The sequence below is a fragment of the Marmota monax genome, unplaced genomic scaffold, assembly GCF_021218885.2.
Source record: "Marmota monax isolate L192 unplaced genomic scaffold, Marmota_monax_Labrador192_F-V1.1 WCK01_AAM20220418_F8-fsc00474, whole genome shotgun sequence".
Lineage (NCBI taxonomy): Eukaryota > Metazoa > Chordata > Mammalia > Rodentia > Sciuridae > Marmota > Marmota monax.
This window is the reverse complement of record NW_026692897.1, coordinates 349740-365199: the sequence shown is the minus strand read 5'-3', so window position 1 is coordinate 365199 and position 15460 is coordinate 349740. Positions and strand designations below refer to the sequence as shown.

At 45.1% G+C, this 15460-nt stretch overlaps 1 long non-coding RNA gene across 1 annotated transcript in view; it reads right to left on the bottom strand.

Annotated features, from left to right (window-relative positions):
- The window catches only part of LOC124096810 (uncharacterized), a 60887-nt gene that overhangs the window by 20676 nt on the left and 24751 nt on the right, over positions 1 to 15460 (bottom strand). The gene's annotated exons all lie outside the window — the stretch shown is intronic.

Here is a 15460-nt window from a genome sequence, read left to right as displayed (position 1 = left end):
TTTGCCATTATTTTAAAATGCACTCCTACTTACAGCACCAGAAGCCTCATATGTCTCCTGTTTGCCGCATCTCTTGATGGCTTCCAGAGGCCATGTCAAGTGATTGGCCTATACTGACTAGGTTTGTGAAATACCCTCTATAATGCTTACAAAGTGGTGAAATTGCCTAATGACACAGTTCTCTGAATGTCCCTGTTATTAAGTGACATGACTATGTGAGATAAAATCTACAGGAATAAAAGAAAATCAATCATATTGAAGTATGATGAGGGACAAATTTGGAGTCTTTGAACCCCAAATCACTCACATGTGGCTGTTAAGGTGCCTCATCCACTGGGCTTAGGGAGCTGGTCAGGAGTCCATGGAGGGGGCACATGGAGGCAGGAAGAGGAGACCTCAGCTCTCTACCAGAGGCCCACTATGGTGGGTTCTGAGAACATTTTCTTTCCTTAGTCACGTTGGTGATGCCCTGTGCATGCTAGGCAAGCATCCTACCACTGAGCCTATTCCTAACCCTAACCCTAACCCTAACCCTAACCCTTCTGCATTGTGCTATTTTTTTTTTTTTTTTTTTGAGAGACAGATTCTTGCTATGTTGTCCAGTCTGATCTTGAACTCCTGGGCTCAGTATTCCTCCCTCCGCCTCTTGAGTAGCTGGGACTATAGGCATGTGCCACCAAACAGAGGGAGGAGGAATATTTTGAGAAGAAAAAACTGCAGGAGAGCAGGAGAGCCTTTGAGCCCTGCTTTAGGGAAGGTTGGTTTTTCTGGTGCCTCAGACTGGGCCCGGGTGGGTTACTTTCCTATCTAGCCACTTTCCTTGCTGCCCTTCCAAGTGAGCCCCTTACTCTATTGGCCTCAGATCTCCTTCTCCTTCTCCCTTACATGCGTGGCTTGTAAGGAATGCTGTTCACTGTTCAGGAGCAGCTGGATATTGAGATAACTCCCTCCCTGGAATGTAGAGAATGAAGAGGAAGAGAAGGGAGAAAGAGAATCACAGTTAATGTCCCCTTGAAGTTATTCAATCAGGGTCTGGACAAGTTCCATCTGTGAGAGAGGAGCGAGGGGGTGGGTGCCGGTCTTAGTGAAGAGTTTGGGTCATGAGCATGTCCTCAGGGTGCAGTGACTGCTTCCGGCATTGGAAAGTGGTACCAAAGGCAAGGCCCTCTGCAGCACTGTGCAGGTGGGACCCTGGGGAGCAGGATATTCAGAGATCTGCCTGAGGGTCTCCAGGGGTGCTTTCCCATTGCTCTGCCTTATCCTTCAGGGGAGAGGTTCAGGAAGAATGTCACTTGCCCATGTTACCCCAAGGGGCTCTGGTGCTCAGCCCTTCTTATTCCTTTTGATAAGAGCTTCTTACAAACACCTCACTTTAATAATTTTTCTGTAGTCACGCTCAAAGCATGCCCTTGTAACTCGAGATCATGAATATTGGTTATAAGAAACATTTGTCAACATTTTTGAAATACAAAAAGATATTTGTTCAGTTAAAATAGGAGATTGGAGGCTGATTTTATCTACCAGCCTGGTGAATGTTAACCAGCCATCTGTGACCTTGATGATCTAATGCAACCCAGACGGTACTTGGATCCTGTGGAATGCTGCTCTTTGACAATTAAGGGGATTTAGTTAAAAGAGGATATTAAGTAAATTCCTCATTGAAAAATTATAAAAATTTTACCTTCTGGATTGCTACTAGAAATCTTAAAAGGTTCTTTCAGAAATTTCCTTAGTCAACCACTCTGAGGCTAAGGTAGGAAGATTGCAAGTTCAAAGCCAGACTCAGCAACTTAGCAAGACACTGCTGCAAAAAAATAAATAAATAAATAAAAGGCTGGGGATGTGGCTTGTTAAACGTCCCTGAATTTAATCCCTGGTACAAAAAAAAATGTTTTTTTTCCTAAGTTTATTATATTTCTAGAAACCTCTTATAACTAATCTTCCAGAAGAAAAACATTTTTTCTCTATGTCCAATATCAAAGAAAACCTCCAAGTTATAAGTAGGTTTGGCCACTAATACCCACTAATCAACTCTGATGAAATCATTAGACCAAAAAAAAAAAAAAGCCACTGCTTATTGAGAGCTTACTCTGTATTATGCAGGATTAAGGTAAGTATTATTTTATTTGAGCCTTAAATTACCTTTAATTTCTCATCTAAAGCTTACTGATTTGAAAAATAATGAGTAAGCAATGTATTAAACAAGATCCCTATGAGAAAGACAATGAGGAATCTCTTCTGTTTAAAAGAATTCTGCTATGATGGGTAATTTTCAAATGTAAACAAAAGCCCTGAGGAAAGAATAATGAATCTTTCTGTATCCATCATAAAGCTTTAATTTTAATGTCTGCTCTAACTTGGTCATACTCACTTAATCTACCCCTACCATTTTTTTTTCTGGAGGTTTTTTTTTTTTTTTTTTTTGCTTTTGTACTGGGATTGAACCCAGGGACAAGGTCTCATTAAGTTGCTGAGGCTGTACTTGAACTTGCAATCCTCTTGCCTCAGCATTCCCTACTTACTGAGATTAGAAGTATGTGCCACTACACTTGGCTACTGGAGATATTTTGAAACCAATTTCAGACATTATACCATCTCATCCATAAATTCTTCAGCATTACAACCAAGTCCCAGTAAGCTGAGAGCACAGTGCCAAAGCATAATTCATTAAAGAGATTCTATAAAGGTTTAAAATAGTACAATCTAAATTCACATTGTGGCAAATGTCTGCAATTGCTTAATCCACAAATTTGGAAGGACTGACTACATATTCTTCAAAGAATCCTCTGTGCACTTTATTTCCCTTAACTGAGTTTTTTTTGTTGCTGTTGTTTGTTGGTACCAGAGATTGAACCCATAGGTGATTAACCACTGAACCACATCCCCAGTGGGTTTTTTTTTTTTGAGACAGGGTCTTGATAAGTTGCTTAGGGCCTTGCTAAATTGCAGAGGCTGGCTTTGAACTTGTGATCCCCCTGTTTCAGCCTCCCAAGTCTCTGGGATTATAGATGTGCACCATGGTGCCCAACTTTAACTGAGTTTTTGATAACAATCAGTGGGGGAAGGGAAGAGGGTTGACATTCAAATTTATATTTTTTGGCAAAAAATTAACAGTGCAAGTTATTCTTATTCTGATGAAGAGAAATCCATTAACCAGAAAGTAGTCTTGGCATCAGTGTAGAAAAACTGTATAGCCTAACAAGAATTCATGACACCCAATTTCTGCATAGGTAAGCAACATGAACTCTTGGCAAGATTCTCTGAGTGGAACGGTCTTTTCTTAGAATAGTGTCTCTTAAAAGTTGTTAGCCAGAGTGAAAGAAGCCAGGGCAAAAAAGAGTACTCACTGTACAATTTCATTTATATGAAACTCTAGAAAATGCAAACTAGTCTATTGAGATAGAAAGTTGCTTGGGAATGGAGATAGAAGTAGCAGGAGAGAAGGAATTTCAAAGGGCATGAGAAAACTTTGGGCAAGGGTTTGATGGATATATTCAGTACCTGACTGTGATGATGATTTTAGAGGCATATACATATTTCAAAATTTATCAAAGTGTACTCTTTAAATCTGAACAGTTTATTATATGTCAATTGCACCTCAAAAATATGTTTTCTTTGTTTTAAAATAATAGCCAAGGGGCAGAGTGGTGGAAAGCCTGAATATGTTATTCCAGAGGTATGTGCCTGTTGCTTCAGGTCCAGGTAATAAGTATAATCTTCAACATGAAGCAACAGGTCTGAGGACTGACAACCATAAGCACGCTAGCTAAGGAAACCATTTGTGTGTGTGTGTGTGTGTGTGTGTTTGTATGTTACTAGGGCTCAAACCCAGGGAGACTACACTCCTGAGCTACATTCCTAGCCATTTTAATTTTTTAAATTTTGAGACAGGGTCTTGCTAAGTTGCCCAAACTGGCCTTGAAATTTCGATCTTCCTACTCAGCCTTCCATATTGCTGGGATTATAGGTGCACTCCAGGGTACCTGGTACAAATCACCTTTTGTGTGTAGTGTCCTAAGGAGACTGAGACTGTAGATTAAAGTATTAAGGTCTTTTATTATCACAGCTTAGTCTAACATAATCAAGGCAGGGCAGAATCAGGAGGAAAGTTTATTTTCATTTCTCTCTATCCCTTTGAACCCATTTTGTAGAATTTCTTCTCCTGTTTGTAGATCAAATTTAGAGCAGGTCTCTTGACATTTTTGGTCATTTGTAAGTAATATGGTCACTATAGTTGCACACATATTTCTATAATTAAATGTTCCATGTCATAGTAATGGTAAAAACTTCAAACTTTATTTAAATATGAAGTTTTCCCCTTTCTTTGCTCAATTTACAGACCAGCTGCCCTCAGAGGGAACCGAGATGTGTGGGGAGTTCTCTCTTCCCACTTCGTGCTTTGTTGCAGAAACTGCTTTTGTTCCTCAGTACCCATTCTCCTCTTTTTTCTTACTAATAGAACTCTTGACTTTTCACTGGATTCTTGGCCACCATGAATGAAGACTACCTTTACCAGCATCCTTTGCAGCTAGACACGGTTGCATCACTTTTGACCAATAGAGTTGAAGTCAAATTGATAAGAGCAACCTTTGTTCTACCCTCAAATGGCTTGGGTGATGCTACCTTCCCTTTGTCCTCATCCACAGGTAGGCTAGGTACCCAGCTGATGTGGAAAATTGATGTCAACCTTTCAAGTATAAAAAAGGAATGACAGGATTCTAGGGAAGATAGAAGGAACTGGGGTCCCCAAAACCATGGAGTCACTATATGCAGAGCAGGACTCCTTCTGCTGAAACTATGATGTGAGAAATAATTTTTACTTTTATGTAACATACAGTTTTCCAGCTGAGTGCGGTGGAGCACACTTGTAATCCCAGTGGCTGGGGTGGGGGTGGGGCTGAGGCAGGAGGAACACAAGTTCAAAGCCAGCCTTTGCAACTTAGCGGGACCCTGTCTCAAAACTTAAAAAGGGACAGGGATGTGGCTCAGTGGTTAAGTGCTCTGGATTCAATCCCTGGTGTACACACACACACGCACACATGCAAAATTAACATACAGCTCTCTGCCCCCAGCAGCTGAACCAGTACCACCTATACAGGCTTATTTTGTGTATGTGCTTCTATCCTTCCTCCCCTATCTTGGCCTCTTCAGTGATGGATTGGTGAGAGGGAAGGGCCTGGAGAAGACTTCTCTGGGTAGAGCTCTTGTGAGGGGGCATCAGCACTCCCTGGGTTGGCAGGAAAAGCTGATTTTTCCTTTTATAAGACAACTTCTGGGATCCTTCCTTCCTTCCTTCCTTCCTTCTTTCCTTCTTTTTCTTATTTGCTAGCAGTTCTCATTTGGTTTCTTGATGTAAGCAAATGTCTTTTCTCAGGCTAGTCAATCATATGTCTTTTTTGCAGCTTCTAAGAATCTGTCAATTCACTGCTCTTCAAAGACCCTTCAGGTGACACTTTTTTTTTTTTTCTTAAAGGGCTAATTTTTTTAAAAATTAGCTTGACACATTCCAGGCCAAGTGCTCTACCACTGAGCCACAACTCCAGCCCCACAGGTGACATTTTTTGACTGGATCTAACATAATCCTGTGCCAGATCTCTTATACTGGTCCCACATCTGGTCCAGGAACCCAGGGAACTCTGGGAAGGCTGGCAGCACCTCAACCCAGCGACTTCCCTTGTTCTACCATCAGGGGAGGATAGCTAGCATCTTGTTTTTATTTTTTTTGCACTTATAGATACAAGTCAGCCACCAGGTCACCCTGTCCTCCAAATGCAGGGAATGCATATTAAACTCTCTGGGGGGTACTACTGAAGGCCTTTGCCCCAGACTTGAGATAAGGGAAATACTTGTCTTTGATTTTCTCAAGAGGCTGGAGAGCTTTCCTTTTCCTACTCCTGTGGATGGGTCCCTTCTCTCTGTGTGTGTCTCATCTCTCTTTCCCTTCCTCCCTTCCTTCCTGGCCTCATGCATACTGAACATACACTCTACCACTGAGCTATATCCCCAGTCCCTATGTACAGGTGTTTTACTACCTGAGGATTCTGGCTTCTTCCTTCATTATCCCCCCTCTCTTCTATTTAGGAAGATATTTAAACTTGAGGAGCTCATCTTAAGTAAGAGCCACTGTTTGATTCCCAGATACTAATCTTACTCCCCTGCCCTCTATCTTCCAGGGCACTTCAGAGGAATTAGCATCCCCTGAAGCTCTAAACTAGCTTCACATTCTCTTTCTGTTTGAACTTCCAACCCAAGACTACATGTAGCAGGACTCCACTAACATCACCCCACCCACCTCCAACAGATCAGTGCTCTCATTCTAGTGGTAATAATTAGTCAGGGGTACAGATTCAAGATTGGATTACAAAATCGTAACCTGGGTATTCTTGGGTCTCACTCACCTATAGTGATGGGACCACCTTAAGGTAAGAACAGAAATTTCAGGGTCTTTTCTCAACACCTGCAAAATGCCCTTCTTTGCTTATATATTTCTGGGGATCTAGGGGAAGCCCCCCATGTGTTCATAAACTCAGTCATCCAGACACACTGCAACCAGCTCCTGCTGAGCATCACCCCCATGTAACTCAAGTGCAGGTTCCAAATCTGCGCTGGGAGGGGAATATCTGCCCAGTGGGGAAAACCTTTCCCTCTCTTCAGGTTTCTACTTCATTAAAGGGCTGCCCAAGCACTGGCTCTGTGCTCAGGGTCTTGTGGAGCTTCCATGTGGACATTCAGCTTTCTCTTAGGTTAGCACAGAGGCAGGACAAGACTAGACATGGTGACAAGCAAGGCACACTTACTTTTTTATTCAACAAATGCTTCCCAAATTCCTCTTCCATGCTAGCCACATGGTGTACAAGATAATCATGGTCTCTGCACTCACAAAGTTTATGGTCTTGTGCAAGACCAAAAACAACACACACCCAAATTAAAAAAGCACTTAAGGTTTAATGTTCAAGACTTTGTTACTGGGTCAAGTTCATTATGCCTGGATGCTGCTTGTGCTTGGGTGAGTTTTTTGTGTAAAGCCTGTCAACTCTCAAACAAATAGACCCTGACAGCCAGCCTCACTGTGGGGAGGCAAATGTCTCTACCCCCTGCTGCTGGGCTGCTGGGGCCTAGTGCAGATTAACTCTTGCAAAGCTGAAGGTGTCCGAGAATTTGTTTCAACACTCAGTGACAAGCAAACAAAAACACTTGACGAAGTCTCCAGGTCAGCTCTTTATTCTCCAACCTACACTATGGTTTCCAAACTCCCAGCAATTCCCAGCAGCAGAAAAATGGGTGGTGGAGACCAGCCAGGCATAACTATGATGACTTCACAAATACAAAAAGAGGCCAGGGATTTGCTGATTCTGGGGGAGCAGCAGGTGAAGGGAGCTCAGTGCAGGGATGTTGAGGAAATGGGAAACTCTGGGGGAAGGTTCTTCAAGGGAGGCTTCACCAAGGGGAAGGGGAAGGTAGAAGGTTGAAGAAGGAGTGCTAAGGGAGATCTAGGAGGGATATTCTCTCAGGGTCCAGAGAAGCCCAAGGGCCTGGCAGGGTGGGGTATGGCAGGGAGCGACTGGTTCTTCTCCAGACACTGCACTGTTTGGATTTTGATGTTGAAAACCTTGAGAACCAACCTTCCTTGGAGTTTCGTGTGTGTGTGTGTGTGTGTGTGTGTGTGTGTGTGTGTGTGTGTGTGAAGTCTCCCCAACTCCCTAATGGCACCTACAGGAGATGTGTTTTGGCCTTTGTGACCCTACAGTAAGGGAAGGATCTCATGGACATCCTATGAACCAACAGTCCAGCTGAGCCCCACCTGCTTCTCATCTTACCCCCAGTCCCCACCTTGCATCTCCACCCTGCTCTATAGCCCAGAGTTACAGACCCCAGGAGCTGAAGATGGGGAGTCATTGCCCAGAGACACCCAGCTGAGGCTCCAGCTCAGTCCGACAGTTCTGTAACTTGGAACACAGGAACTTTAGTCCCTCCCTCTGTTATGTGTCTATCCATCTGAAAACACAGACCTCAAAAATATGAAGAGACCATGCTACTGAATGGGATCATGTGAGAGATACCTTCCCAATTTGAATGATTTGACTCTATTTACAAGTAGAATATTCTGGAATTGATGTTATAAAGTCAGTTTAATAATTTAAGAGGCTGATGCCATTGTGGGAGGATAGATGGCTGAAGACCAATGTCCTCCCCCATCTCCTACCTCCAACTGCCCAGTCCTCAGTGCTGCTTTTCATGGAGCACATGGCTGACCTGAAGGAGTGCCTCCAGAAAGTGGCTCATGGACTGCACGTGGCCATGATGTGGGCTGTGGGCAAGTGAACAGGTGACTTTGCAAGTGGAAGTTTAAATGCTTAGAGGCATGATGTGAGCTTTGACTCTCAGTTGGTGATCACATGGTTGTGGGGTAGGGGTGGATGGTTTCATTGATGAACAGGAGGGTGGTGGTGATGGGGCTTGGGCGGCACAGAGCATCTTGCCCGCATATCACTATCACCCTTAGGTGAGGGCAGGTTATTAAGAAGTCCTTGACAGTGGTTTCTGTGGAGTCTGGGTGAGAGGCAAGAGATGCCCCTTGGGCCCTACTACCCCTATCCCAGGTGAATACTTTAGGGACAAAATCAAGCTAATAGGTATCTTAGGCTGTCACTTTGGGGCCTTAGATTGGACACAATGTCTGTTGGGGGAGAGTGCAGTGGCAGATTTTAGCGCTCACATGAGCCACCTTTTACTAACCTATGCTCAGCCCCTCCAACCTTACCCTCTAAACTTTCAGGACAGGCTCCATCCTCCACCACTAGGTGGTTCTGGACCCCAGTCAGGGATGATGGTTCATCTTGTACTTCAGTCAGCTTTATCCATGATGAATAGCTGTGAAGTTCATGGAGGAGAGTCTCCAGGTGGGACCTTTTGCTGGTGCCGTGATCCAAAGAGCATATCACCTACCTGCTAGTTCTGGTTTCCTACTATGTGCATGATTTAGAATTAAAAGCACACAACAAATAACCTTCTTTTTGGCACCCCGCCTCTAGTCTCACTTTCCTTCCTCCTATCATCATTTATCTGAGCATGCCTAGGCGCCATTCTTTTTCTTTTTCTTTTTTTTTTTGATACTAGGGGTTGGATCCAGAGGCACTTTACAGCTAAATTACCCACCACACCTTTTTTCTCTCTTTCTTTTTTTTTTTCTTTCTTTCAGCCCTATTTTATCTTTTATTTAGAGAAGGGCATAGGGTCTCACTGATTTCTTAGTGCCTTGCTTTTTGCTGAGGCTGGCTTTGAACTCACAATCCTCCTGTCTCAGCCTCCCAAGCCTGGGGATTACAGGTGTACACCACCGTGCCCAGTGGCTTTCTAATTTTGAAATCATTTTCCTTCACCCTTTTCAGGAAGCTATCATAGCTCTTGGAGTCCTTACTATGCTCAATATGCACATTAATTCTCTTGGCAAGAATCTCACCCTTAACTTGCTTGTTTATGACAATGCCAACAGCATGCTGGGCAAAATTATATACTCTTCCCATTCTGCCGTGGTAACATTTCTGGGGCATTTCTTTCAGAACAGTGCCCATTTCCGTAATGTCTACAATATCACCCTTCTGTAGATTTGCCTGTATGTGGCCAAGGTAATAACACCATGTCTTCTAAAAGGCATAGAAAACATATAAATGGTACTTATTCTCTTTCCCTTTGTGTTCATCATTTTGGTAAATTACTGAAAGATGGAGGTTTTGGCCACAATTCTTGATACTATCTTGTAAATTTTCCTTGTCCCCCACCCCCAGGTGTCTGTCCTATGACCTCCTCCCTCTGTGAATTCCACTCAGTAGCCTAGAAACCCCTGGTTCTAACGTCCTTATACTTGGTCCTGAGGGTAGGGAAGGCTTTGGATCTTTAACAAGGATTCCATCCATCATTACAGGTTTTCCTTGGAGACTCCTGAAACCCAGGTTTATGTTAGCTGCATTGGGAGGGGTAGAAATGTTAGTACTTGTCTCCTGGCCTTCACTTGGTGCAAACACAACCAAGACAATGGAAGCTATAAATGAATAAACATAAGCATTAGTCACACCCTCACATGTGGGCCCAGGATCAGTTTTATATGATCCAAATATGCTTCTAATAGTTTTCAAAAATTATGAAAACTTCTAACAGTTTTCAAAAACAAAAACACAGGCTTTCATAATTTTCATAGGATATTTGATGTATGAATGGAAAGGAAATCAGTTTTTGTGGGCTTAAGTTATTTTTGTAATTTAAATGTGTGCAAACATAGCTAGCTATGAACTCTTTATGCTTCAGCATTTAAGCAGTTATGAAACCAAAACAAAGTAGCAATTAATAGAACAACAGTAGAAAGGCAATTTAAAAATTAACATTAATTTAATGTGAATAGTGTTGTTTTTCTGAAATGAAGTTGCTGCTGGCAACAGGAATATGTGCTGCCCAAAGCAGGTTCTTTTGAACTTGGCACAATATTCCACTGTGTGCTTGTCAATGACTCAACTCTTCCCCTTCTTGTGCCTATTCAAATTGCTAAGAAATGTTAGTACTTGTCTCCTGCCCTTCACTTGGTACAAACACAACCAAGACAATGGAAGCTATAAATGAATAAACACAAGCATTAGTCAGCCCCTCATATGTGGGCCCAGGATCAGTTATATATGATCCAAATATGCTTCTAATAGTTTTCAAAAATTACCAAAGGAACGAAAACACAGGCTTTCATAATTTTCACTGGATATTTGTGGGTCCTTAAGGAATCCATAGACTTTAGTTTGAATTAGTATCCTAGTGCTGACCTTGACTTCCAGGGTGACCTTAAACAAATCATTTGCCATTTTTGACTCTCTCTCTACATTCTTTTTTTTTTACACAAACAAGAATGACTTGGGTACCAGTATTCTTGGAAGAATTCATTAGAAGAATTAAAGACAGCATCCCGAGACCTTCAAGGATTGTGGAAGAAGGGATAAGAACTTACTATAGACCTCTAGAGCAGGCAAAACAACCATGGCTAAGAACTTCCATTCTATCTTAGCTATGGAGTGGAAAAGATGCAGGTTTGAATCCATCTCTGCCAGTTACTGAGTGTGTGAGTGTGACTGTGTGTGTGTGTCTCTCTCTGTGTGAAGTGGAGGCAAGGTACTCAATTTTCTAAACTCAGTTTCTATACCTGTGGAGTGGGTATATATATCAAAATGCCCCATCACGGGGCTCCTATGAGGGTCAAATAAAATGCATTTGGAAAGTGCTGAGAGCAGAGCCTGGCACAGGATGAGGCTGGATAATCCTAACAAGCCACAAGATTTTTAGCAAAGAACAGCAGAAAAGAAAGTGAAGAACTGATTCTGTCTATAAAAGACAACATATTGGGGCTAGGGTTGTGTGGTTCAGCGGTAGAGCGCTCGCCGCTGGTTCGATCCTCAGCACCACATTAACAATAAATAAATAAATAAATAAAGGTATACAACTAAAAATAATATTTAAAAAAGACAAAATATCTGAATATCAGTGTATTGCGCTCTAATTAGTTCCGCGGCTAGTCTTTCTCAAACGTCCTCCCGATCCGTGGCTCCAGGCTCTTCCCCGCCCAGGTTTTCCAGCCTTTGAGGACTTTCACTTTCGCCCGCCAGTAGTCGACGTTAGTCACCTGTGCAGCGAGCGCCCCCCAATGGTGTTCCTGTCAATTGCAAGGACTGTGAAGCCCACAAAAACTAAAGGTTTAAGTCCATCAAAGGTGGGGCCTCCCACAGCACAGACTCAAGAGGCTCAGGGGTGTGTGCAGTTCAGCAGCCCAGGGAGCTGTTCTAGATCCCCATCCATTCTGGAAGAGGGAGGTAAAAGAATCTGGAAATCCTGGGCGGGAAGTGGTAGTTTGCCACAGATCTAGGGCAAGTTCCAACCACTCTGGTCCTGGTTTTGTTTTTGTGAACAGCCATTATTCCACCCAAGGTCAGAGGTCCTTGAGGAGACATCACAGGATAGGTGAGGAAATGAGAAAAGACCCAGTATGTGCAGTGCCTTCATAAGATCCTCAAGATGTTCATTTCCTCATGATGTTCCTGGTTGGGGGCTGGAGGGGAACCACAGGAGGATGTGGGTAGGACACAGATGGGATTAACTCCTCCCTCCCCTCAGCCATTGTCCTGAACAGTGCATCCCACATGCTGTTCCCAGAAACCACTTATTAAAAAACACAAATCAATCATGTCATTTCCCTGCTGAAACCCCAAATCCCTTCCTCCTTACCTTCAAAATATGCCAAACTATGAAGAAGAGTCCAAGACTGCTTTTCTGATGTTACTCATTAGGATGGACACGGCTTCCAGTCACAGCTGCATATTCACATCCCAGGTTGGTACCTCCCTGCCCTCGCTAGTCTCTGCATATCTGAATCTGATCTAAGGCCCAGTTCTCAGTCTCACCTTCTACCTCATTCATGAGACCTGACCTGGCCCTCTTCTGGCTTCACAGTCCCTTCCAGCTCCATCTACAGCTCAGCCAGCCTGTCTTCAGCCATTATAGTCCTGACATGCCTGGCTCTGCCTCTGGACTGTAAGTGCCCCATGGTGGAATGTATCACGCTTCTCTTGTACTTCCTCCTCTTTCTCTCATAATTCTTGCTGTTAGAGTCTTGCCTTGTGCACACTTTAATAATAACTGTGGAATAAATTGGGAGGTGGAACTCAGAGGCCTCAAGTGACACATCAGAAAGCCACAGAGAGAGCTGATGTTAGTGGAGTTTGAATGGTTGCTTTATCAGATAGGCCTGTACTTTGCAGATGTCACGTCATTACCACCCAGACAGACTCCTGGGTCTCCATCCTACTGGTGAGGGAAGGTTGTGGTATAGGGCGCAGCCAAGGGGAGCCAGATGGGGAGTGGTGATTTCAATCCTCTCAGTTGGCAAAGCCTTGCTTTCTCCCTTCCCCATTAGATGCTTGGCTTCCTTTCACATGCTGTGAGAGGCATCATTACTCCCTCCCTTTGGCCCCACTCTCTCCAAGTCCAATCAGGCATTTGGCTTTGAGGATCACAGTTTCCAAACCAAGAATTGGAGTGCATTGTCTGAAGATGCTGCTTGTATTTAGCAGGTGATAGGTCATTGTATATTTGAAATGGGGAGGTGTTCCTGAAATCTGAGGATGCCTTCTGGCTTAAGATAATTTCTATAGCCATGGTGCAACTGGGGATGGTTCTCACTGTACCATACTTTGAGAGCAGCCAAATATATTGGGATTCAGCTTCTTTTCAGGATGCAAAATCAAAATCCCACAAAGAGGAAGTGCATTGTCAGAGACCCAGAAAGAGGTCTCCAATGGATGGACCACCCTAGTCAATTCTGGTTTCTCCCTCCTCTAGTGTCCCGCTCCACTCTTCCCTCTCTGCAGGACCTGATGCAGCTGCCTTAAGTCACTGCTAGTCAGTGCTGCTTTTCGCCTATTCTCCTTCCTTTGTTTGGGGTCTCTTTGTCTGGGGTCTCCATTTGGCTCAGTCTCACAGTTCTCAGCCTCCTCTCCCATTCTCCCCAGCCTGGTTGTCCCCTCCCTCTCTCTGCGGGGGCCGAGAGGCTCTGCGAGGGGAGCGGTTGGGTTGCCATGGTCACATTGAAGCCAGCCGCAGCTGGCCCGGGCAGCTGCTCCTGAGCCCTGGACGCTTGGACAAAGCCAGGCAGCCTCAGCAGCCCCAGAGCTGGGACCCCAAAGGCCCGAGGCTGGGGAGACTAGGATCCAGGAGAATCCTGAGCTGGAGGTGAGAGGGAGAAAGTCAGAGCTGAACTGGGAAAGCAGAGGTAGGCACTGAAGCTGAGCCCCCCCTCCCCCTTTGTGGGGAGTTACCTACCAGGTGGGCCTGGCTAGAGGTGTGGTGGGAGGAAGGGAAGGATGGGGAATAGAGATGGGGAAGAAGGGATGGATGGGGGCCACATGTGGCAAATAGATTGAGGAGCTGGATGTCCCCAAAGGGAGGGGAGGGGCCTCTGGGTCCAGCAGTCTAGAAACAGGTTGGATTCATCTTTGGGCCTCATCTCCCTGCTCCCCGCCTGTCTGTCCCGCAGTGGCCCTTCCTTCCTCATCCTCTTATTTCTCATCCCTGTGTGTGCCTTGGTTTCAAGCTCTGGGCCTCAGTCTTGTTTCTTCCCACCTCTTCCCCCTGTGTCACTTTCATTCCAACCTCTCCTCTCCCCGTTTCCTTGATTCATGTCTCCATTGTCCGCTTACCTCCCAGGGCACTTCTCTGAGGTTTGTGTTTCTTCCCTTCCTCTATTCCTTTTCTCCCCAGACTTCAGTCTCCTCCTGAGCCCCCTGGTCTTCCTACCTTTTGCTGTGTGTGCTCTCTGTCCTCACCCCCCTTTCCCCCTCTCTCACCTTCAGTTTCCCCAGCCTAGGCCTCAGTTTCTCTCTTGCCTCTCTCTGAGTTCCATCACTATTGTCCCCATAGTCTTTCTTCCTCCCCAAGGCTATCCACAGCTAAACTGTCTCATCTTTCTCCCAGAGCTAGGTCATCTCTTCTTCCTCCTTCACACTCCAAGCTTTGATCTCCCATTTAAACTTGGTGACATTAAGTTATGACTTACACTTAGGGCCTTTCACATTCCCTCCCCCTCCCCCCACCAGTTTCTTCCCACTCTCCCCAGCTGCTGACCCAACCTGCTTCCCTCAGAGGCAGTTGCATCTCAGAGAAGGGACTATTGTGTGTGTGTGTGTGTGTGTGTGTGTTGTGTGTGTGTTTTGTAAGGCCCATCTGGTCCATCCTCCCTCTCACTGGTCCTGCTGGGCTTTCCTGCAGTGGTCGGGTGGTCTGCAGGCCTCTGCAGGCCCAGAGCTGGGCTTTCTTCTCTACGTGCCTCTCCTCACATTTTTTCAGCTGTTACCCCTCCTCTCCTTCCTGGGCAGCAGGAGGCCATAGGCTTGAAGGGAAGGGAAGCCCAGGCTGAGAGGGCATGCTTGGGGGAGGGATGGAAGGTCCTTTGGGGATCTGGAGGAGATGGGGCCTCTGTGGTTGAGAGTAGTATAAGAAGTGAGGGATGGGCACTGGGAGCTATGTATGGCAGGCAGAAACTCTCGGCTTTTGGTGCTGTTCTGTGGGCCCCAGGATGGCTGGGATTTCCCTCTCTGGCCCCTGGGAATCTCGGCTCCAAGCCCCGCATTCCAGCCGGCTCCAGCCCCCTTTCCGTTGTCACTTGATTCCACTGGGCCCCAGCCCTGCATCCCTCTAACTCCTCCAGCCCTGGGCTGGGTGAGGTGGGCATCACTGACTAGGAATTTCATCTGGGAGAATGAGAAGAGTGCACAATGCTTTCAGGACTCTCTGGCATCCTCTACTCTCCCCAATGGACACTTCTGTCCATATCAGCATGGGCCTAGGGTGTGGAATGTCCCATTAGGATGTGAGGAGCTGTAGCTAGGCCTGGCCAATCTTCCCAGGGCTTCCCCAGAAAACAGCTCTTGGGAGGAGG